Below are 24,189 nucleotides of genomic sequence, written 5' to 3'. Positions count from 1 at the left end.
GGTACAAGAAGAAGAAGAGAGAGAGAAAGGGATAGACAGTGTCTTTGAGGAGGTAGTTGCTGAACACTTCCCAAATCTGGGAAAAGAGATCATCTCTCAGGCCATGGAGGTGCACAGATCTCCCAACACAAGGGGCCCAAGGAAGACAACACCAAGACATATGGTAATAAAATTGGCAAAGATCAAGGATAAGGACAGACTATTAAAAGCAGCCAAGAGAGAAATAAGACCACATACAAAGGAAAGCCCATCAGGCTAACATCAGACTTCTCAGCAGAAACCTCACAGGCCAGAAGGGAGTGGCATGATGTATTTAATGCAATGAAACAGAAGGGCCTGGAACCAAGATTACGTTATCCGGCAAGATTATCATTTAAATTTGAAGGAGGGATTAAACAATTTCCAGATAAGCAAAAGCTGAGAGAATTTACCTCCCACAAACCATCTCTACAGTCTATTTTGGAGGGACTGCTATAGATGGAAGTGTTCCTAAGGTTGAATAGCTGTCATCAGAGGTAATAAAACCATAGTAAAGAAAGTAGAACAGCTCATTACTAAGCAAATACATAATTAAATTAACTATCCCCAAAGTTAATCAAGGGATAGACAAAGAATACAGAATATGATACCTAATATATAAAGAATAGAGGAGGAAGAAAAAGGAGGCAAAAAAGAAAAGAACCTTTAGATTGTGTTTGTAATAGCATATTAAGTAAGTTAAGTTAGACTCTTAGATAGTAAGGAAATTAACCTTGAACCTTTGGTAACCATGAATCTAAATTCTGCAATAGTAATACATACATACCTATTGAAAATCACCCTAAATATAAATGGACTGAATGCAGCAATCAAAAGACAGAGTCACTGAATGGATAAAAAAATAAGACCCATCTATATGCTGCCTACAAGAGACTCACTTTAAACCTGAAGACATACACAGACTAAAAGTGAAGGGATGCAAAAAGATATTTCATGCAACCAGCAGAGAGAAAAAGCAGGAGTTGCAGTACTTGTATCAGACAAATAGACTTCAAAACACAGAAAGTAACAAAAGAGACAAGGAAGGACATTACATAATGATAAAGGGGTCAATCCAACAGGAAGATATAACCATTATAAATATCTATGCTCCCAACACAGGAGCACCCACATATATGAAACAAATACTAACAGAATTAAAAGGGGAAATAGAATGCAATGCATTCACTTTAGGAGACTTCAACACTCCACTCATTCTGAAGGACAGATCAACCAGACAGAAAATAAGTAAGGAGACAGAGGCACTGAACAACACATTAGAACAGATGGACCTAACAGACATCTACAGAACTCTACACCCAAAAGCAGCAGAATACACATTCTTTTCAAGTGCACATGGAACATTTTCAAGAATAGATCATATGCTAGGCCACAAAAAGAGCCTTGGTAAATTCAAAAAGATTGAAATTGTACCAACCAGTTTCTCAGACCACAAAGGTATGAAACTAGAAATAAATTACACAAAGAAAATGAAAAATCTCACAAACACATGGAGGCTTCAAAATGTGCTCCTAAAAAGCCAATGGGAAAATGACCAAATAAAAACAGAGATAAAGTAATATATGGAGACAAATGACAACAATAATACAACACTACAAAATCTGTGGGACACAGCGAAAGGCATGCTAAGAGGAAAGTATATTGCAATACAGGCCTACCTCATGAAAGAAGAACAATCCCTTATAAACAGTCTAAACTCACAATTAATGAAACTAGGAAAAGAAGAACAAATGAGGCCTAAAGTCAGTAGAAGGAGGGACATAGTAAAGATGAGAGCATAAATAAGTAAAATCAAGAAGAATAAAACAATAAAGTCAATGAAAGCAAGAGCTGGGTCTTCGAGAAAATAAACAAAATAGATAAACCCCTAGCCAGACTTATCAAGAAAAAAAAGAGTCTACATACATAAACAGAATTAGAAATGAGAAAGGAAAAATCACTACAGACACCACAGAAATACAAAGAATTATTAGAGAATATTATGAAAAATTATATGCTAACAAACTGGATAACCTAGAAGAAACAGACAAGTTTCTAGAAAAATACAACCTTCCAAGGCTGACCCAGAAAGAAACAGCACATCTGAATAGACCAATTACCAGCAATGAAATTGAATTGGTAATCAAAAAGCTACCTAAGAACAAAACTCCTTGACCAGATGGCTTCACCATTGAGTTTTATCAAACATTTAGTAAAGACCTAATATCCATCCTCCTTAAAGTTTTCCAAAAAGTAGAAGAGGAGGGAATACTTCCAAACTCATTCTATGAGGCCAGAATCACTCTAATACCAAAACCAGGCAAAGACACCACAAAAAAAGAAAATTACAGACCAATATCCCTGATGAACATAGATGCAAAAATACTCAACAAAATATTAGCAAACTGAATTCAAAAATTTATCAAAAAGATCATCCACCATGATCAAGTAGGATTTATTCCAGGGATGCAAGAATGGTACAATGTTAGAAAATCCATCATCATCATCCACCACATCAACAAAAAGGACAAAAAACACATAATCACCTCCATAGATGCCAAAAAACCATTTGACAAAATTCAACATCCGTTCATGATAAAAACTCTCAACAAAATGGGTATAGAGGGCAAGTACCTCAACATGATAAAGGCCATATATGACAAACCCACAGCCAACATCATACTTAACAGCGAAAAACTGAAAGCCTTTCCCTTAAAATCGGGAACAAGACAAGGATGCCCACTCTACACTTTTATTTAACATAGCTCTGGAGGTCCTCACCACAGCAATTGGACAACACAGAGAAAGAAAGGACATCCACATTGGTAAGGAAGTAGTTAAACTGTCACTGTTTGCAGATGACATAATATCATACATAAGAAAAATCCTAAAGAATCCACTCCAAAACTACTAGACCTAATATCTGAATTCAGCAAAATTGCAGGATACAAAATTAATACACAGAACTCTGTTGCATTCCTATACACTAATGATGATGAACTAGCAGAAAGAGAAATCAGGAAAACAATTCCATTCACAATTGCATCAAAAAGAATAAAATACCTTGGAATAAACCTAACCAAGGAAGTGAAAGACTTATACCCTGAAAACTACAAGACACTCATGAGAGAAATTAAAGAAGATACCGATAAGTGGAAACACATCCAGTGCTCATGGATAGGAAGAATTAATACTGTCAAAATTGCCATCCTGCCTAAAGCTATCTACCGATTCAATGCAATTCCTATCAAAATACCAACAGCATTCCTCAATGAACTACAGCAAATCATTCTAAAATTCATATGGAAGCACAAAAGACCCCAGATAGCCAAAGAAATCCTGAGAAGGAAGAATAAAGCTAGGGGGATTATGCCCCAACTTCACACTCTACTACAAAGCCACAGTAATGAAGACAATTTGGTACTGGAACAAGAACAGAACCATGGACCAATGGAACAGATTAGAGAACCCAGATATATATCCAACCATATGCGGTCAATTAATATAAAGGAGCTCTGGACATACAATGGGGAAATGACAGCCTCTTCAACAACTGGTGCTGGCAAAACTGGACAGCTACATGCAAGATAATGAAACTGGATTATTGTTTAACCCCATACACAAAAGTAAATTCCAAATGGATCAAAGACCTGAATGTAAGTCATGAAACCATAAAACTCTTAGAAGACAACATAGGCAAAAATCTCCTGAATATAAACATGAGGAACTTCTTCCTGAATGCATCTCCTCAAGCAAGGGAAACAAAAGCAAAAATGAACACATGGGACTACATCAAACTAAAAAGAACAATAGAACAAGAAGGCCTCCTACAGTATGGAAGAATATATTTGTAAATGACATATCTGACCAGGGGTTAACATCCAAAATATATAAAGAACTCACACGTTTGAACACCCAAAAAGCAAATAACCCGATTAAAAAATGGGCAGAGGATATGAAGAAACACTTCTCCAAAGAAGAAATGAAGATGGCCAACAGACACAGAAAAAGATGCTCCACATCACTAATCATCAGGGAAATGCAAATTAAAACCACAATAGGCTATCATCTCACACCAGTAAGAATGGCCAGCATCAAAAAGACTAAGAACAACAAATGCTGGCAAGGATGCAGAGAAAGGGCAACCCTCCTACACTGCTGGTGGGAATGTAAGCTAGTTCAACCATTGTGGAAAGCAGTATGGAGGTTCCTCAAAAAACCAAAAATAGAAATATTTTTTTGATCCGGGAATCCCATTCCTTGGAATTTACCCAAAGGATACAACTTCTCACATTCAAAAAGACATATGCACCTCCATGTTTTATCACAGCACTATTCACAATAGCCAAGATATGGAAGCAACCTAAGTGTCCATCAGTAGATGAATGGATAAAGAAGAAGTGGTACATATACACAATAGAATACTATTCAGCCATAAGGAAGAAACAAATCCTACTATTTGCAACAACATGGATGGAGCTGGAGAATATTATGTTCAGTGAAATAAGCCAGGTGGAGAAAGACAAGTGTCAAATGATTTCCCTCATTTGTGGAGTATAACAACAAAGCAAAACTGAAGGAAAAAATCAGCAGCAGACTCACAGACTCCAAGAAGGGTGTAGTGGTTACCAAAGGGGAGGGGTGTAGTAGAGTGGGTGGGGAGGGAGGGAGAGGGGGATTGAAGGGAATTGGCACACATGGTGTGAGGGGTCACGGGGAAGACAATGCAGCACAGAGTAGGCAAACAGTGAATCTGTGGCATCTTACTACACTGATGGACAGTGACTGCAATGGAGTATGGGTAGGGGCTTGATAATATGGGTAAATGTAGTAACCACATTGTTTTTCATGTGAAACCTTCAAAAGAGTATATATCAATAATACCTTAATAAAATAAATAAATAAATACAGAGGCAACTACACCAAAAAAAAAAGTTATTGCCGAACATGAGATCACCTAGATTTTCTCCTATGTTATCTTCTCAAAGTTTTATCGTTTTGTATTTTACATTTAAGTCTGTCTTCTATTTTGAGTTCTTATGAGAAGTGTAAGATCTATGTCAAAATTCTTTTTTTTTTTTTTGCATGTGAATGTCCAGTTACTGCAGCACTCGACTACCTGTGAAGAGACTTTCCTTTCTCCATCCAACTGCCATTGCTCCTTTGTCAAAAATCAGTTGACTGTATTTGTGTGGGTCACTTCTCTATTTTTTTACTGAGTCACTTGTTTTTACTTTTTTTCCCCCAGTTTTATTGAGGTATGATTAATAAATATTGTATATATTTAGGTAGGACAACATACTTTTTTAAGGTGCACAACATGATGATTTCATGTATGTATACATTGTGAAATGATTACCACAATCAAGTTAATTAACACATCCATCACCTTACATAGTTACCCTTTTTTGTGTCCATGGTAAGAACACTTAAGATCTATTCTCTAAGCAAATATCAAGTATATAATACAGTATTATTAACTGTAGTCACCATGCTATATATTAAACCCCCATAACTTATTCATCTTATAACTGAAAGTTTGTACCCTTTCACCAGCATGTCTCCACTTCCAATAATCTCTAGCCCCCAGCAACCACCATTCTGCTCTGGGGTTCTATTAATTCAACTTTTTTAGAACCCACATATAAATGAGATCATACAGTATTAATCTTTCTGTGTTTGGCTTATTTCACATAGCTTACTGTTCTCCAGTTTCATTTGTGTTGTCACAAATGGGAGGATTTCCTTTTTGTTTATGTCTGAATATATTCCACTCTGTATATGTACCACATCTTTATCTATTCATCTACCCGTGGACACTTAAGTTGTTTCCATATCTTGGCTACTGTAAATAATGCTGTAATGAACACAGGAATGCAGGGAGCCCTTCGAGGTATTGATTTCGTTTCCTTTGGGTATTATATACCCAACAGTGGGATTGCTGGATTGCCAAGCAATCTTGAGAAAGAAGAACAAAGTTGGAAGCATCACATTTCTGATTTCAAACTATATTACAAAGCTATAGTAATCAAAATGATGTAATATTGGCATAAAAACAGACACGAAGACCAATGGAACAGAATAGAGAGCCCAGAAAGAAACCCATGCATATATGGTCAACTAATCTTTGACAAAGATATCAAGAATATGCAATGGGGAGAGGATAATCTCTTCAGTACATGGTTTTGGGAAAACCAGATATCCACATGCAAAAGAATGAAATTGGACCCTTATCTTACACCATGCACAAAAGCAATTTGATGTGAATTAAAGACTTAAGTGTGAGTCTATTTCTAGGCTCTACATTTTGTTCCATTGATTTATGTGTCTATCCTTTTGCCAATACCACATTAGCTTTGTCAGTTTTGAGGCTGAGTAGTATCCATCCTCCAACTTTGTTCTCTAATATTGTATTGGCTGTTGTGAGTATGGGTAGTATTTTGATATGTATAAATGGAGGTGAGAACACTCAGGAGAGGAAACTGAGCAAAGTTGAAATTAAGGAAATAGAGGAAAAGGGCAATGCATTTGAAGACTAGTGAGTAGTTCCAGCTGTCTGTACCCTAATTTTATAAATGTAGTGTGACTTATGTTTTCTAGAAAGTGGAGACTTCCGAGCTCAAACAGAATTGTTCTTTTCTGTAGGGATTGTGGAAGGGAGAGGAAAAAAGGAGGGAGACTCTAGAAGCTTGTGAACTGGCTGTCAAGGGCATTTTGCCAGCTACAGAGGTTGGGAGCTCAAATTTAGTATCATGAGTTTTTGTTAATTATAATAGCTTTTGTCAGCCTATTATAAGGACAGATGGAGGGTACTCTCAGGGGTTTACTGCTATCGAGTCAGTGATATTTGGGGGAAGGCACTGATACAGAGTCAGAAGATCCGAGTTCTAGCTTGAACTCAGCCATTTATGTGGTACAGCTCACTTGCCACTCTGTGCCTTAGCTCCTTCTTCTCCACAGTTGGGTAATAATAGGTGCCCTCTCAGCCTCCCAGAAAAGATATTACAAGAAGTAATTAGATGATGTGTATGGAAGCACTCTGAACTACAAAGCACTGCACAGGTTTGTATGATTACACATGAAGGCAGGCATCTGTGAAGAAAAGGTGCTGTCAGGAATGCAGCACATAACCATCATCTTTCACTTTTGTTTCCCTTCCCAAGTTTCAGTGCCTGCATCTCACCAGTGGGCTTTCATAAATAATTGCAAGCTTCAGCGAGGATGCTCTATCTACAGCCTAGCCCTGCCATTCATTTGCCTTTGTGTATTTTAAGTTCTTCGAAGGCAAAGGCCCTACTATTTTCTGTAAGCCCATAGTGCGTAGCATAGGAAACATCCAGGAAGGACAATGTTGGCTTTTTAAAAACAGAACATACTAAGTGTGACCTAACTTGGTAAGTGTTTAAATGATAAAATTAGCTGACCACAAGCTTAGCATGACTCAGATCGTTAAAAACATAAATGTGCAATGTCTAGCAAAGGAGAAGATGCACACATTCAATGACTCAGCCATTCTAGTCACAACATACTCGCCCTGGAGAAATGTCCACACACAATGAGCAAGGACTCAGGATCAAGAAGTCTTCATTGCAACATTGTCAGTAACAGGGAAACTTGTAAGCAACCTAAATGCCCATCAACAGGAGTATGAATAAACATCTTGTAGAAAATTCAGTAGATTGCTAAATAGCAGTTAAAATGAATCAATATCTCAAATACTCAAGTTATAGAAAAATACAGTGTGTCACAAGTTATATTTGGTTTAAAACATGCAAAATAATGCTATCTTCTGATTCACACATTTAACCATGTAAAATCATGCATGAGAAAGATAAACATGGGGAAGTTCTTTATAATGGTTTCTCCAGGGTAGAGAAGGGAATGTAAAAGGGGTAGGGGGTCTCAGAAGTAGCTGTAATATCTGAAGAAAATGTGGTTCATTATTAGATTGTCAAAGCAAAGGAGTGGGTTGTTAGGCGATTCTTTTATTCAGTACTTTTTGCATACCTAATATATTTCACAATTTGAAAAGCCCTTTGTCAACAAGGGGGAGAAAACTTTAAGTGAAGTTCAGGTTGCATTAATAAAAGAAAAGCAGTGTGCCCCAGATGAACAGCCATCAGTTTCAATTTTGCCACCAGAATTGAAACCAGAATGCAGGGTTGGAGGGCGAATGCTGAAGGGCCCAGGAACCAGGTCATGTGAGGAGAGTTAAGGAACAGGAAATATCTCACTTGGAAGAGAAAGGATTCAAAGGAACACAGGACTACAGCCTCTCTAGTGGGGCAGGAAAAGTAGACATCCTCCATGTGATCCTGCATAAGGAAATGCGATAAAGCGGGGAGGGAAAAGGCAGATTGGACTCACCCTCAGAATCACAGCCGTTGGACACTGGCTCCTGGCTGCTTTGCTTTGTGGGCAAATGGTGAAGTCTGAGCACCTTGCCCCTTGGCGATGAGGCAAAAGAGCTGATCACAGCTCTAGGCTGTGCAGGGAGGATATTCTTGCCCTATGTTAGAGGTTGGCTGCTGAACCTATGAGATCCTTTCTAATACTGAGATCCTTACAAATTCAGTTATTACAGACTATAGTTGTAAAACTATAAACACAGCATTTATTTTTTAGTGTTGATATCCCAAAAGTTAACAATAATAACTGTTACTCTATCATCCTTTATCATATGGGGGTCTCTGTTCTTTTGTCCTCTTTCCCTCTGTTTTTCACTGAGCGTCTGTGTTGCTGGCAATTCCCCCCCCCCCCACCCACGTTTGTAGGTCTCTCTGTATCTCTTCTGTCTTTGTCTTTGCTTTCTGGTTCTCTCTCATTTTCTTTCTGCTTCCCCCTCCTCACTCATCAACACTTCAACTCCTTCTACCTTATCTCTTATTTTCAAGAACCATGATTTCATTTGTTATTTTATTGAGGTATAATTTACATATAATAAAAGTCACTCATTTTAAGGGTACAGTTCAATGAGTTTTGACAAATGTGTTCCTTCAGGAAGCCACACCAAGACAGAGCATTTTATCACGGGTGACATGCTCCCTGGTGCCCTTTACAGCTGTCCCCTCCCCCATCCTCTGGCACCTGGTGACCACTGATTTGCTTTCTGTCACTGTTGTTTTGCCTTTCTAGAATGTCATATACATGGAATGATACAATATGTAGTCTTTGTGTATGGCTTCTTTCACTTAGCATAATGCTTTGCAGACTCATTTGTTCTTGTATGCATCTATAGTTTGCTCCTTTTTGTTAATTGAGTATTCCACTGTGTGGATTTACTCACAGTTTGTGATAGTCACTACACAGATATTCATTAATTCACCTGGATTGGATGCATAGTAAGCGTGTTTCCAGTTTAGGTCAATAAGAGTAAAGCTGCATGAACATTGATATAGCAGGTCTTTATGTGGATATATATTTTTATTTCTGTTGGGTAAATACCTGGGAGTGGAATTGCTGGGTCATATGGTATGTGTGTGTTTAACTTTATAAGAAACTGTCAGATGCCTTCCAAAGAGCCTGTACTATTTTGCATTTCCACCAGCAAAGTCTGAGGGATCCCTTTGCTCTAAATCTTCACTAACACTTGGTATGGTCTTTGAACCATTCGAGTGGGTGTGTAGTGATGATCTCATTGCACTTTTAATTTGTATTTTCCTTGTGACTAATGATATTGAGCATTTTTTCATGTGCTTATTAGCCATTCATATAACTTCTTGGATGAAGAGTCTGCTCAAATCCTTTGTCCACTTCTTTGAGTTGTTTGTCTTCTCATTACTAAATTGTGAGAGTTCTTTATATATTTAGCATATGTGACTTTCTTCATATATGTTTGCCAATATTTACTTCCCAGTGTGTGGCTTATCTTTTTATTTTCTTAACAGTGTCTTTTGAAGATCAAATATTGATAAAGTCCAATTGGTAATTTCTCTTTTATAGTTTATGCTTTTTTGAGTCCTAAGAAAAATGTATGTAGCCCAAGTTCACAAAGATTTTGGCCCATGTTTTCTTCTGGAATTTTTAGAATTTCAGCTTTTGTGACTAGGTTCGTGACTCATTTCAAATGAATTTTCATGTATGTTGTGAGATATGAGTGGAGTTTTATTTTTTTTCTAAATGGATATCCAATTATACTAGCATTATTTGTTAAAAAGACTATTCTTTCCCCCACTGTATTAACTTAGTGCCTTAGTCAAAAATAAATTGACCATATATACATGAATCTATTTCAGGACTCCATTTTTTCTTTGATCTTTGTCTTTATCCTTTATACTACTACCATACTGTCCTGATCAGTGTGGCCTTGTAGTAAATCTTGAAGTCAGGTAGAATAAGTTCTCCAACTTTTCAAAGCTGTTTTATTATTCTCAGTTCTTTGAAATTCCATACAAATTGTTTAATTAGCTTATCATTTCAACAACAAAAACAGATAAATCTGTTGGGATTTTGATTATTGAGATTTGTTGAATCTATAGATCAATACGGGGAGAACTGACATTTAAATGATGATGAGTCTTCTGATTATTCTTAGTGTGATACATGTTTTCCTATCCTTTTAGACTTAGCTCATCTATGTCTTTATATTTGAACCTAGTTTATATATGTAGCAAATTGGTGGGTCTTAGTTTTAAATACACTCTGACAACCTTTGCATTTTAATTGGATTAGACTATTTACATTTAATATACTTTTCAATACAATAAGCCAATAAAGTGGACTCATAAATACTCAGTCTAAAAGGAAAATGGGAAAATGAGAAAAACAACAGCAAAGAATACATGGGATAAGAAGGAAAAAAAAGTAAGTTGGTAAATTTTTAATCTAGATTTTTTAAAATATCAATATTATCACTAGGTAAATAATTTTTGGCAAAGAGGTTTTATTATAGTACTTTGAAGACACCACTTCATTGTTTCTGGCCTGCATAGTTCCTGATGAAAACAGTATGTTGTCATTTTTATCTTTGTTGCTCTGTATTTTTTATTTCATCTTTTTTGTGATTTCCTTTAAGATTTTTCTCTTTATCTTTAATTATCAGCAGTTTGAGTGTGGTGTGCCTGTTAAGTGTATTTTTCGTTGTGTATCTTTCTTTGGGATTTCTCAGCTTATTATTATGTGGTTGGTACTTTGTTTTGTCTTTCATTTACTTTGGAAAATTCTCAGCTATTATTTTTTCAAATACTTCTGCCCAATATTGTCTACTTTGTCTTTTGAGGCTCCAGTGACTTATATATTGGACCATTTGATATTGTCCCAGTTCTTTGATGTATGTTTTGCATTTTTACCCTTTTTCTCTTTGTGTTTCAATTTACATAATTTCTCTTGATCTATCTTTAAGTTTACCAATTCTTTCTTCACCTGTGTCCATTCTCATAGGACTGTTAAAGTAATTCTTCATTTCTGATACTGAGTTTTTCATATCTGACATTTCCATTTTTGACTTTTGAATAGCTTCCATATCTTTACTGAAATTCCCCATTTGTTTATGTATGTTGTATACCTTCTTTGATAGATGCTTTAATATATTAACTGTAGTTATTATAGGAGTAGTTTCCTCTTGTAACAAATTAACACAAACTTAATGCTTTAAAGCAATGTAAATTTATTATCTTATAGTTCTGGAGGTCAGTAGTCTGAAATGGGTCTTAAAGGGCTAAAATCAAAGTGTCAGCAGGGCTGCATTCCTTTCTGGATGTTCTAGAAGATACCCTATTCCTTGCCTTTTCCAGTTAATGAGTATTGTCATCACAGGTGCATGCAAGTCCCCATCTTGTTTTATTTATACATTTCCTTTTATCCTAATCCAGTTCTCATTCCTCACTTGCTACTCTATAGAGGTAAACAGCCCAATGTGTTTAATGTGGATCTTTTGTTTTGCTGTTTGATATACATACCTTAAATTATATAAATGGTAGTGTGGTTTATATCTTATTTGGTTTCTTACCTCTTAAACTTACTTTTAAGCACTGTATTTTTAAGGTCCACCCATGTCATTATATACAACTAATCTTTTGCTTTTAAGTGCCGCATAGTACTTCAAGGCGTACATACGCCATAATTCATTTTTCCATTACGCCAGTGAGGGACCCAGCTTGCCTCCAACTACAGCACTGAAATGAATATTCTCTTACATGACCCCTTATTGACCTGTATGAGGTTTTGAGAGGAATTGGTGGGTTATAGAACACATATACTGATTTAGCTAAATCCTGATTCTTTCCAAAATGGCTGCATCAGTGCCCTCTTCTACCAGCAGTTCAGGAGGTTTCCTATAACCCACAGCCTCACAATACTTGGCACTATTTAGCTTTCTAACATCTGCCAGTCTAACAGGTATAAAGTGATCTCTCTTTATTTTTTTAATTTGTACTGCTCTGATAACTGATTTAAGTCATTTGCCTTTTATTTATGTGACTATCAGCTGAGTTTTTTCTCTTGTGTATCCTCAATTAAAAATATTTCCCAGGTCCTTTTGAGAGCTTCCCACAAGTATCATTTGGTCTTTCTGCCTTGTTTATTGTCATCACTGATGACAATCAGATGTAATCAGAGGCAAACTAATTCTTTCCTCCAATCATTGACTTACATGGTGAGTGGTATTATGAACACACAGGTGCCTGAATTTCAGACTGAAGCTTCCATCAAGACTCTTGTTACCAAAGCATCAATTTTTAATTTCAATAAGTAATTAAATAGCAAGACTTTCTAATCACCATATTTAGGACTAGTCAAGAAGAGAAACCATTCCTTTCTCAAGGTATTTGATACTTACTAATAACATTTAAAAGTCATCATTGTTCTCTCTTTCACAGACAAACAGACAGATGTGGCTGCATGAATTATCCATTTTAGTGTCCAAGGCTGTGTCTTGAATATGCATGTAATTCTGCAAGAAGGGTCAGTCCTATGCTGTGGATAAAGTTGGCTCAAGAGTAGAATTTGGAAAACAAATATTACTCTGTCCAGTACTCTCTTAGTAATTAACCAAATAAAAATGATATAAACCTCCTCTAAGTACTTTAACATTTCTAAATAACATTTTAGGTATCAGGCTAAAATACCAGTGCTTACACCACTACAGGATGACTTCACAAGTTAGTCAGGCTCAGGATCAAGCTACATAAACCCACTAGGTGTGGATTCTAAGGTCTGATGTGTAGTCAAACTTCCCTTGGCAAGTCTGTGGGACTCCTCACACTTGTTCTGCAAGTGTCGTCATCAGTTTGTCTAGTCTTCTGTCAACTGCATTTCCATCTGAATGTTTTGTGAGTTCTGCCTAGATTTTCACAATATAATCTCCTTTTCCTTCCAGTCTAGTACGGTCTTCTACACAGGTTGCCAGGTTTTGCTACCAGATGAACTACATTTGGCAAGGACAGTCTAATATTTTAAGAAGCAAAAATTGTGCCTGTCCACACCACATCTCCATTGATGCACATCACCTCAGCTCTTGATATGTTAGAGAAGAATAGGGCTGTCACGGTTTTAGTAGCACAACTCATTGGCAGCCACCCTAGAAGTAGCAGAAGGGAATTTGTATCTAGGGCCACAGTATGCAGTTGTGCAGTTTATGCATTCCACATAAAGGCCTGGTAGAGCTAGTGAATGGGGCCTGAAACCCAAGCTGGGTGTCCTGACTTAGAGATGGGGCTTCCCAGAAGGGGCAGCACAAAGGTGCCTTATGAGTTACTAGAGGCCCCACAGGGTAAGCATTAGATCCAAAAGAGCCAGACAAGAGCTTAGGAAAAATGAGATCACTGTGCTGTCCTGAACCCAGACGCTGTGTGCTCTGTTGCAGCTTGTAGAAGTTATTTGCTTACTAGGCAACATGAAAATTTGCAGATAAGTGCTTTCAGATGGCATCAGTAGTTCTCAAAAAGGAAGGGGTGATTTTTGCTCTCAAGGGATATTTGGCAATGTTTAGAGGTATTTTTTGATTGTCATGGCTGAGCGCTGCCTTTGGTGGTTGGGGGCCAGAGAGGCTGCTAAACATCATACAGTACACAGGACATTCTCCCACAATGGAATTATCTGATCCAAAATATTAATAGAGCCACTGCTGAGAGACCCTGGGCTACTGAAGGTAAGAGGAAGGAGTTTCGTCCAACAGGTGGATGTGTGTATGATAATATGGTTGTTTTAATCAAATATTTAAGAGGATCCAGCTGAATATTTAAGTGTTCCCTTGAAGTAAAGTTTCCTCCTCTACCCCAATCCTGCCCCAATCCACCCTCATTTCCTTCCATGCTGTCCTTCTATTGCCATGGGAAAGACAAAATGCTCAAAGGAAGCTTCTACATATGATTTTATGAGTGTCTACATGTATATGTCTATGTGTGTATGAGAGAGAGAAACAGACTGAGAAACAGGAAAAGATCCTTTGAGATGCAGAAAGAGATGTGCAGAGAAAGAGGGATAGTGAAGGAATCCAGGAAAGGGGTAGATGGAATGAGTGCATGCAACTAAATTTTTTTCCCCAAATACCACCTGTAACATATCAGAGTCTGGAAATTCAGCAATAAGAAGTCAAGATCCCTGAGATCAATGAGCCCACAATTACTCCAAGAAGCAAAGGCAACCAGCAATAACATGTGTAGAAAGTGGAAGGCTCACCATAAAATCATAAACCAAATGGGAGGGGTCAAGGAGAAAGGGGTAACATTCTGGTGTGCAGGGGAGGGGTGCTGGGGTAGGTAATTACTGAGGTGAATGAGGAGAAGCACTTGTGGGGTAAACAATGAGGAGTGAGGATTCTTGGTGGGTGGGTTTGGGGAATGGTAGAGGTTTGGGAGGTGAGGATGCAGGGTGGACTTGGGCAATGGAGGGGTAGGAGTGGAAAATTAGGTTGAAAGGGGAAGTCATTGCCCTCTATGATCCCCCAGGGCAGGATAAGACCTTGAGTCCAACCTTGGAGTTGTATATGTAGTCAATGCCTGGGATTTCTTTTGTAAAATATCCTCACCTCTTTTAAGTTTTACTGAAGTGTTACCTTTTCAGTGAGTCCTACCCTGAAAAATGTCAGTGCATCTCCCTGGCATTCCCATCCCCCTTATCTATGTTTTTCTAAAGGATTCATCATCTAACAGCATACTATATAATTATCAATTTAATGTTTGTATCCCTTGACTAGACTATAAACTCTATGAGAGCAGGCATTTTGTTTTGTTTACTAATATACCTGGAACAGTGCCTTGTGTATAGTAAGTGCTCAAGAAAAATGTTTGCTGAATGAATGAACACAAGGGTTGGAGGCATCCCCCTATCTGTCAGCCTTTTCCCAGAGCTTTACAGTTCTGACAGCTGCTCCTCAGGAAGTGTAATAGTTTTCTAGAGTTACATAACAGATTACAACAAACTTAAGGGTTTAAAACAACACACATGTATTTTCTCACAGTTTCAGTGGGTCAGAAGTCCAGGCACAGCTTAGTTGGGTCCTCTGTTTAGGGCCTCTCAAGGCTGCAGGGTGTCACTGGGGCTGACTGTCACTTGAGGCTCAACTATGGGAGGGGCCACTTCCAAGTGCCCTCAGACAGTTGGCACAGTTCAGTTCTTGTGGCTATGTGGCTGAAGGCTTTAATTTCTTGATGGCTGTTGCCTAGAGGCTGTCCTCAGCATGTAGAGCCCACATTCCCCAATGTGGTCACTTGCTTCCTCAAAGCCAGGAAGGAACATAGAGACTCCAAGAAGATGGCACTACGGTTTTATGTAACATAATAATGTAATCACATACATGTAAATGCCCACTTCCTGTCACCTTTGACATATTCTGTTGATTAAAAGCAAGTCACAAGTCCCACCCACAGGAGGAGATCACACAAGGATGTGAATACCAGGAAGTGGTATCATAGGGTCCCTTTTAAGAGAAAGTCCACCACAGGAGGTGAGAGCTTGACATGAAGCTTCTCCTTTGAACACAGTCAGTCCTTTGGTTTTATGCACACCTCAATCTCTGCACCATATAGGGTTATATAGGTATGTGTCTGTCTCTCCCACAAGGCTGGGGGTAGGGACTGTTCTTGCTCATCTTGAGAGTCAGTTTCTAGTACAAACCTGCACATAGTAAGACATCAGTTTGGGATGAATGGGTAGAAGAATGGATGGATGGCAAATGAGTTTATAGATGGACAAATGGAAGGCAGGCAGAAAAAGAAGGAACAATATGGTAACAAAACAAGGGTGAAGGCAAAGCACTTGGACAGGAGTGCAGCCCTCCTCTGACAGAGCCACCCCCACTGTGAAGTAAGAAGGTGTGAGTGATAAGTTATGTGTCTGTTTGCAGCCTTGTTCCTGGAACTGCCACTTGAAGACTCTCTATCAAGGCAGCTAAGAGACCAGAGGCAGGCAGATGTTTCCCAGATCTTCTGTTTTCTCCTCAGAAAGTAGGAGGGGGAAAAATCATGAGGCATGTGCAAATGTTTCATGTCTGAAGGTACAATGAAATCCTGCCACTCTGTGACTTTGGCAGGTCTAGAGGTAATTTCCTAAGAAAAAAAGCTGAAGGAAGAAAGCATTCCTTTGTAATCCTCTCCAAGGCTCTAGGCAAAGGCTTTTGATGACAAAGGATTTTAAAAATGTTTCATGCATTTAACATTGAGTTTTGAGTTCAACTTCTTTGAGCTCCTGCTACAGTGCTGGATGGTGAATCTAGGCTGTGGATTCGGAGGCCAAGACGGGAGCAGGGCACCCGCACTCCTCGTGCTGGAGATAGGATCTCAGGCTGTCCCTTCTTTGAACTGTGGGAAGGCTACAGATGAACAGACTTTACTGATGATACTTAGAGTGTTTTCCCTCCAGTAATGCCTCAAGGGCAGGAAAATTCTGACATTTTTTTCTGGCTGAGACCTTTAGACTGGGTGATTTGGGTTAAACCTCTACATGTGCATTATTTCCCCCTCTTTTCTTTTAATTTCTATGATTTATTTTGCTTACCTGATCCATGACAGGTAATTTGCTTTATGTCAGGTAAGGGGCATTAATAGTCAAGGTGAGAGGAGAGGATTAAAGATGGCAGCGTGAGAGGTGAAACAGAGGCTTCCTCCTAAAACCGCATATAATACAAAAATATAATTAATATGACTAACCCTGAAAGAGCAATAGGAAAGAGGGCAGAGCAAAACTGCATACACCTGGAAAAAAAAATAAACCTCATGGAAGAGGATAACGTACCAAAGCCGTGGCCTGGTAGGACCCAAGCCCTTCCCCCACTGCAGCTCACTGGTGGGAGGATGAGAAACAGAGAAGGGAGGGAGTGGAGGCCTGGGAATGCTGAACACCTAACTCCAGAGATCTGCTCTGTGAGCACAAACCTACATTTCATGGTGCTTTCATGGTATTCTCGTGATTAGGGGTTTGGAAAGCTAAGACAGGCAGAATACCTGGAGAGACTGAGATTACAGCTGCTTGTGGAAAGCAGGGATCCATATCCAACTGCTCTGGGACAAAAGAAAGGTGGGAAGTCTGAGAGACTTCCTAACAGTAAGAGGACTGCTAAGGGGGCAAGGATTGCACAGAGCTTACTGCTCAGGAAAAAGGACAGGTAGACAAAATTGTCCAGGTGCACTCTGCCCAGCAGGTTGGGAACTTTCTCAGTCTTCAGGCACTCCAGCTCCCTGGCTGGCTAAACAGCTCCAAGGACCCCTTCTGTGATATGCAGCCTACTTCACCTTTATCCCAGCCAGCCCCAGCTGGCTCACAAACCAGCAAACCCTACCCTGGTGTTAGGCCAGCCATAGGGAAGCCCCCATCTACAGCAACTACAAATGCAAAGCATAGAGGCTTATACCTGCATGCTTGGCCCACTGGTTCTGGCAGTGGAGGTAGGCATAGCTGGGAAGCAGGATAAAGCTCTTTCCACCCCACAGGCAGCAATACCATTCCCCTGTGACCCCTGACATTGCTCCAGGGACTGAGCAGCTCCAGAGAGTAGAGCTTCCAGACATTAGAGAGCACCACATACAAATATGAAACACCACTCACTCTGAAGGACAGATCAAATAGACAGAAGATAAGTAAGGAGCAGAAGCACTGAACAACACAACAGAACAGATGGACCTAACAGACATCTACAAAAGTCTACACCCAAAAGCAACAGAATACACATTCTTCTCAAGTGCACATGGAACATTTTCAAGAACAGATCAAATACTAAGCCACAAAAAGAGCCTCGGTAAATTCAAAAAGATTGAAATTGTACCAACCAGTTTCTCAGACCACAAAGGTATGAAACTAGAAATAAATTAAGAAAATGAAAAATCCCACAAACACATGGAGGCTTGACAACATGCTCCTAAATAATCAATGGATCAATGACCAAGTAAAAACAGACATTTTATGGAGACAAATGACAACAATAATTCAGCACCACAAAATCTGTGGGACGCAGCCAAGGCTGTGCTAAGGGGAAAGTATATTGCAATACAGGCCTACCTCAAGAAAGAAGGACAATCCCATATAAGCAGTCTAAACCCACAATTAATGAAACTAGAAAAAGAACAACAAATGAGGCCCAAAGTCAGTAGAAGGAGGGACATAAAGGTTAGAGCAGAAAAAATTAAATTGAGAAGAATAAAACAATAGAAAGAATCAATGAAAGCAAGAGATGGTTCTTCAAGAAAATAAACAAAATAGATACACCCCTAGCAAGACCTATCAAGAAACAAGGAGAATCTACACACATAAACAGAATCAGAAATGAGAAAGGAAAAATCACTACAGACACCATAGAAATACAAAGAATTATTAGAGAATACTATGAAAAATTATATGGTAACAAACTGGATAACCTAGAAGAAATGGACAACTTCCTGGAAAAATACAACCTTCCAAGGCTGACCAAGGAAGAAACAGAAAATCTGAACAGACCAATTACCAGCAACAAAATTGAACTGGTAATCAAAAATCTACTTAAGAAACAAAACTCCTGGACCAGATGGCTTCACCACTGAATTTTATCAAACATTTAGTGAGGACCTAATACCCATTTTCCTTAAAGTTTTCCAAAAAATAGAAGAGAAGGGAATACTTCCAAACTCATCCTATGAGGCTAGCATCACTCTAATACCAAAACTAGGCAAAGACACCACAAAAAAAGAAAATTACGGACCAATATACCTGTTGAACATAGATGCAAAAATACTCAACAAAATATTAGCAAACCGAATTCAAAAATACATCAAAAAGATCATCTATCATGATCAAGTAGGATTCATTCAAGGGATGCAAAATCCATCAAAATCACCCACCACATAAACAAAAGGAAGGACAAAAACAACATGATCATCTCCATAGATCATGAAAAAGCATTCAACAAAATTCAACATCCACTCATGATAAAAACTCTCAATAAAATGGGTATAGAGGACAGGTACCTCAACATAATAAAGGCCATATATGACAAACCCCCAGCCAACATTATACTTCACAGCGAGAAGCTGAAAGCTTTTCCTTTAAGATCAGGAACAAGACAAGGATGCCAACTCTCTCCACCTCTATTCAACATAGTAATGGAGCTCCTAGCCACAGCAATCAGACAACACAAAGAAATAAAAGGCATCCAGACTGGTAAAGAAGAAGTTAAACTGTCCCTGTTTGCAGATGACATGATATTGTACAAAAAAACCCCTAAAGAATCCACTCCAAAACTACTAGATCTAATATCTGAATTCAGCAAAGTTGCAGGATACAAAATTAATACACAGAAATCTGTGGCATTCCTATACATTAACAATGAACTAGCAGAGAGAGAAATCAGGAAAACAATTCCATTCATAATTGCATCAAAAAGAATAAAATACCTAGGAATAAACCTAACCAAGGAAGTGAAAGACTTATACTCTGAAAACTACAAGACACTCAGGAAAGAAATTAAAGAAGATACTAATAAATGGAAACACATCCCGTGCTCATGGATAGGAAGAATTAATATTGTCAAAATGGCCATCCTGCCTAAAGCAATCTATAGATTCAATGCAATTCCTATCAAAATACAACAGCATTCTTCAATGAACTAGAGAAAATTGTCCTAAAATTCATATGGAACCACAAAAGACCTTGAATAGTCAAAGCAACCCTAAGAAGGAAGAATAAAGCTGGGGGAACCCAACTTCAAGCTCTACTACAAAGCCACAGTAATCAAGACAATTTGTTACTGGCACAAGAACAGACCCATAGACCAGTGGAACAGACTAGAGAGCCCTGATATAAACCCAACCATATATGGCCAATTAATATATGATAAAGGAGCCATGGACATACAATGGGGAAATGACAGCCTCTTCAACAGCTGGTGTTGGCAAAACTGGACAGCTACATGCAAGAGAATGAAGCTGGATTATTATTTACCCCATACACAAAAGTAAACTCGAAATGGATTAAAGACTTCAATGTAAGTCATGAAACCATAAAACTCTTAGAAGACAACATAGGCAAACATCTCCGGAATATAAGCATGAGCAAATTCTTCCTGAACCCATCTGCTCCAGAAAGGGAAACAAAAGCAAAAATGAACTCATGGGACTACATCAAACTAAAAAGTTTCTGTACAGCAAAGGACACCATCAACAAAACAAAAAGGCATCCTACAGTATGGGAGAATATATTTGTAAATGACATATACGACAAGGGATTAACATCCAAAATATATAAAGAACTTACACACCTCAACACCCAAAAAGCAAATAACCCGATTAACAAATGGGCAGAGGATATGAAGAGACAGTTCTCCAAAGAAGAAATTTAGATGGCCAACAGACACATGAAAAGATGCTCCACATCACTAATCATCAGGGAAATGCAAATTAAAACCACAATGAGATATCACCTCACACCAGTAAGGATGGCCAGCATCGAAAAGACTAAGAACAACAAATGCTGGCGAGGATGGGGAGAAAGGGGAACCCTCGTACACTGCTGGTGGGAATGTAAGCTAGTGCAACCATTGTGGAAAGCAATATGGAGGTTCCTCAAAAAACTAAAAATAGAAATACCATTTGACCCGGGAATCCTATCCTTGAAATATACCCAAAGAATACAGCTTCTCAGATTCAAAAAGACATATGCACCCCTATGTTTATCACAGCACTTTTTACAATAGCCAAAATATGAAAGCAACCTAGATGTCCATCAGCAGATGAATGGATAAAGAAGATGTGGTACATATACACAATGGAATACTATTCAGCCATAAGAAAGAAACAAATCCTACCATTTTCAACAACATGGATGGAGCTGGAGGACATTATGCTCAGTGAAATAAGCCAGGCGGAGAAAGACAAATGCCAAATGATTTCCCTCATTTGTGGAGTATAACAATGAAGCAAAACTGAAGGAACAGAATGGCAGCTGACTCAGAGACTCCAAGAATGAACTAGTGGTTACCAAAGGGGAGGGGTGTGGGATGGCGGGTGGGGAGGGAGGGAGAAGGGGACTGAGGGGTATTATGTTTAGTACACATGGTGTAGGGGATCACGGGGAGAACAGTGTATAACAGAAAGGGACATAGTGGATCTCTGGCAACTTGCTGCACTGATGGACAGTGACTGCTTTGGGGTATGCGTGGGGACTTGATAATATGGCTAAATGTAGTAACCACATTGTTTTTTCATGTGAAACCTTCACAAGAGTGTATATCAATCATACCTTAATAAAGAATTTTTAAAAATTTGAACCTTGATGCTTATCTCACACCATGCATAAGAATTTATTTGAATGTATCATTTGAATGTATAGACCTAACTAATCAAGCAGTTAAAACTATTTTAGGAGAAATTCTTTGTGACCTCACCTTAAGGCAAAGGTTTCTTAGGACAAAAAACATGAAGCATTAATTCGGCAAGGACACAATTAGAAACTTTGGGTCTTTATCATAAAGAAAATGAAAAAACAAACCACAGATTGCAATGGACTTTCATATACAGCTGGTGGTAATGAAAAATAAGACAACCACTTTGAAAAACTATGTAACAGCTTCCCAAAGAGTTAAAGATACCACACAACTAAGCCATTCCATTCACTTTTTCACTTTTAGGTATTTTACCCAATAGACATAGAAATATTTGTCCACACACAGAATCAGCTAGATGCCCAGCAACAGCCCAAATAGCTTCCTTTGTGGTCCTCCAAGGGTATCTCCCCACCAGCTCAACTGGGCCTCCCCTAGTACACCCACCAAGTCCAAACGAATAACCAGCTCGTGGAATATTCATGCAATGGAATACTACTCAGCAGAAATAAGGAAGGAAGTACTGATACAACCACACGGATGACTCTCAAAAGTATGGTGCTAAGTGAAGGAAGCCAGGCACAAAAGACCACATCCTGGATGGTTCCATTTACATGATATTCTAGGAAAGACAAGGTATAGTGATAGGAATCAGATGTGTAGTCTTGTAACCAGGCCTACAGGAGTTAAAAACTGGTCCCTAGCTCCTTGCAGGCCACCAGGGGCAAGATAATGATACCTGGTTGGACAGGGCAGCATTGTCTATTTTGTTCCTGGAGTTTAGAGATAGAAATAATCCAAAGACAAAGCAAGGAGAGGAACTGAAAGTTACATTCCCTTTTAGATTTGCCAATGTAACTGCAGCTCTGCACATTGACTTAATAATTTTCCTTTCAGCTCGAGATATAAGACAACAGAATTGTCCTGTCAAGAGTCTGCAGGAACGGCTGATGGGACCTGTGCTGACAGTAGTCAACCGACCAAGGACAGGCAGTTTCACAACTCTCCTCAGACCCTCGCTGATGCCCCAGTGTCCAGTTATCTGTCACCTCCTGCTCCCTGTCCTACTTCCTCTTTCCCTAGCATAAAAGGAGCTTGAAATCAACCCTTAATTAAGATAGGCCTTTAGGACAATAGTGTCTCCCTGTGTACTGGTGGATTCTGGTGGCCACAAAACAAACGTTCATGGTTGCAGCCTGAGGCCAGGGAAGTGGGAAGATGAACTGGCTGCAGAGGGGCAGAAGGGAACTGTCTGGGGTGACTGAAACATGCTATAGCTTGAACTGGGACAGTGGTTAGTCTGGTGTTTTCATTTGTCAAAAGCCATAGAATTATATACAGGACGTAAAATTTGTTGTTTACTGTATGTAAATATACCTCAATGTAAAGTAGTTCTGTGAAGGCTGCTGTGAAGCAAGAAGAACCCAATTGAAGGGATGCTGTTCAATCTTTCAAAAAACAACATTTGATTTGGAGGGGGACGAGGGAAGCTCTCCAGGCCGGGTCAGCCTCACCCGGGAGGCTTAGTTCAACTCTCCCCCGCCAGGGGGCAGTGTCGCAGTCGGCCGGCCAGCACGCTCTGTCCACTGCCCCCAGGAGTGAGAAGGGACCCAGAGGAGCCTGGGAGGAAACGAACCCAACGGCGGCGCGCCTAGCTCCGCCCCGGAGCCCAGGCGCGGGCAGCGCTCACCCCGCGGGGGGTTGGAGCATGATGGGAGCCCGCGCCCTCGGCCCCAGCACGCCTGCGGCCCAGGCACCCGCTCGGCCTGGAGTCGGAGGAAGGTGCCTGGGTTCCCGGGCCCGCAACGATTGCCCTTCAGCCCTGGGTGTCGGGCAGCCTTGGGCCAGGCGTCTGTGCCCCACTTGCGGAATGCAGGAGGGGAAAGCAGTGCCCGCTGCTGGGTGGGCTGCTGCCCGCGGGTGCCAGAAATAAGGCGCGTCCCGGGTGTAACAGGATCAACATCTCCGGCGCCGCTTCTTACGCAAGGCCCGCATAAAGACGCCGTGGAGCCTGTTTCCTTTCTGACCCTCTTCCACTCCCCAAAGCAGGTCTCTGAGCCGTAGCATATCTTCAACCACATAAAACTCAGAAATTGTCATTTTGATTGACAAAAGAAGTATGGCCTGAAAATTTTTAAATTGTCCCTCGCGCTAAAAGGGCAGATCACCGGGCGTGGCTCGCCGTGGCGGGGTCTGCTCGGAGAAGGAGCTGGAATGCCGGGAGGAGAGAGATCCATCATTGCCCGGCGTGGCACGGCGCAAGGGACACGCGGACCCTCCATAATTGCCCCTGCACCCCCAACACCACTTTGGCTGCGGGACTGGGACCGGGAGGACTCACTCGAAAGGTTCTGCGCGCCCTCCAGGCCGCGCACTTGTCTCCAGGCTCTTTGCCAAAACCCCGCCCCGCCTGGCGCACTGCGCGTTTGCCTAATACCCTGGACCTAGCA

The 24,189-nt window shown here is 39.8% G+C and overlaps 1 long non-coding RNA gene across 1 annotated transcript in view; it reads right to left on the bottom strand.

The window, feature by feature from the left end:
- Positions 1-24,148, bottom strand: part of LOC140848432 (uncharacterized) — a 38,150-nt gene extending 14,002 nt beyond the window's left edge. The window contains exon 1 of the long non-coding RNA XR_012129267.1: positions 24,081-24,148. This is a non-coding gene — a long non-coding RNA (uncharacterized lncRNA). The remainder of the gene's footprint in view (positions 1-24,080) is intronic.
- Positions 24,149-24,189: the final 41 nt, after the last annotated feature.

This window comes from Manis javanica, chromosome 3 (genome assembly GCF_040802235.1).
Source record: "Manis javanica isolate MJ-LG chromosome 3, MJ_LKY, whole genome shotgun sequence".
Classification (NCBI taxonomy): Eukaryota; Metazoa; Chordata; class Mammalia; order Pholidota; family Manidae; genus Manis; species Manis javanica.
The sequence above is the reverse complement of the archived record's forward strand: the minus strand, read 5'-3'. Positions and strand labels throughout refer to the sequence as shown.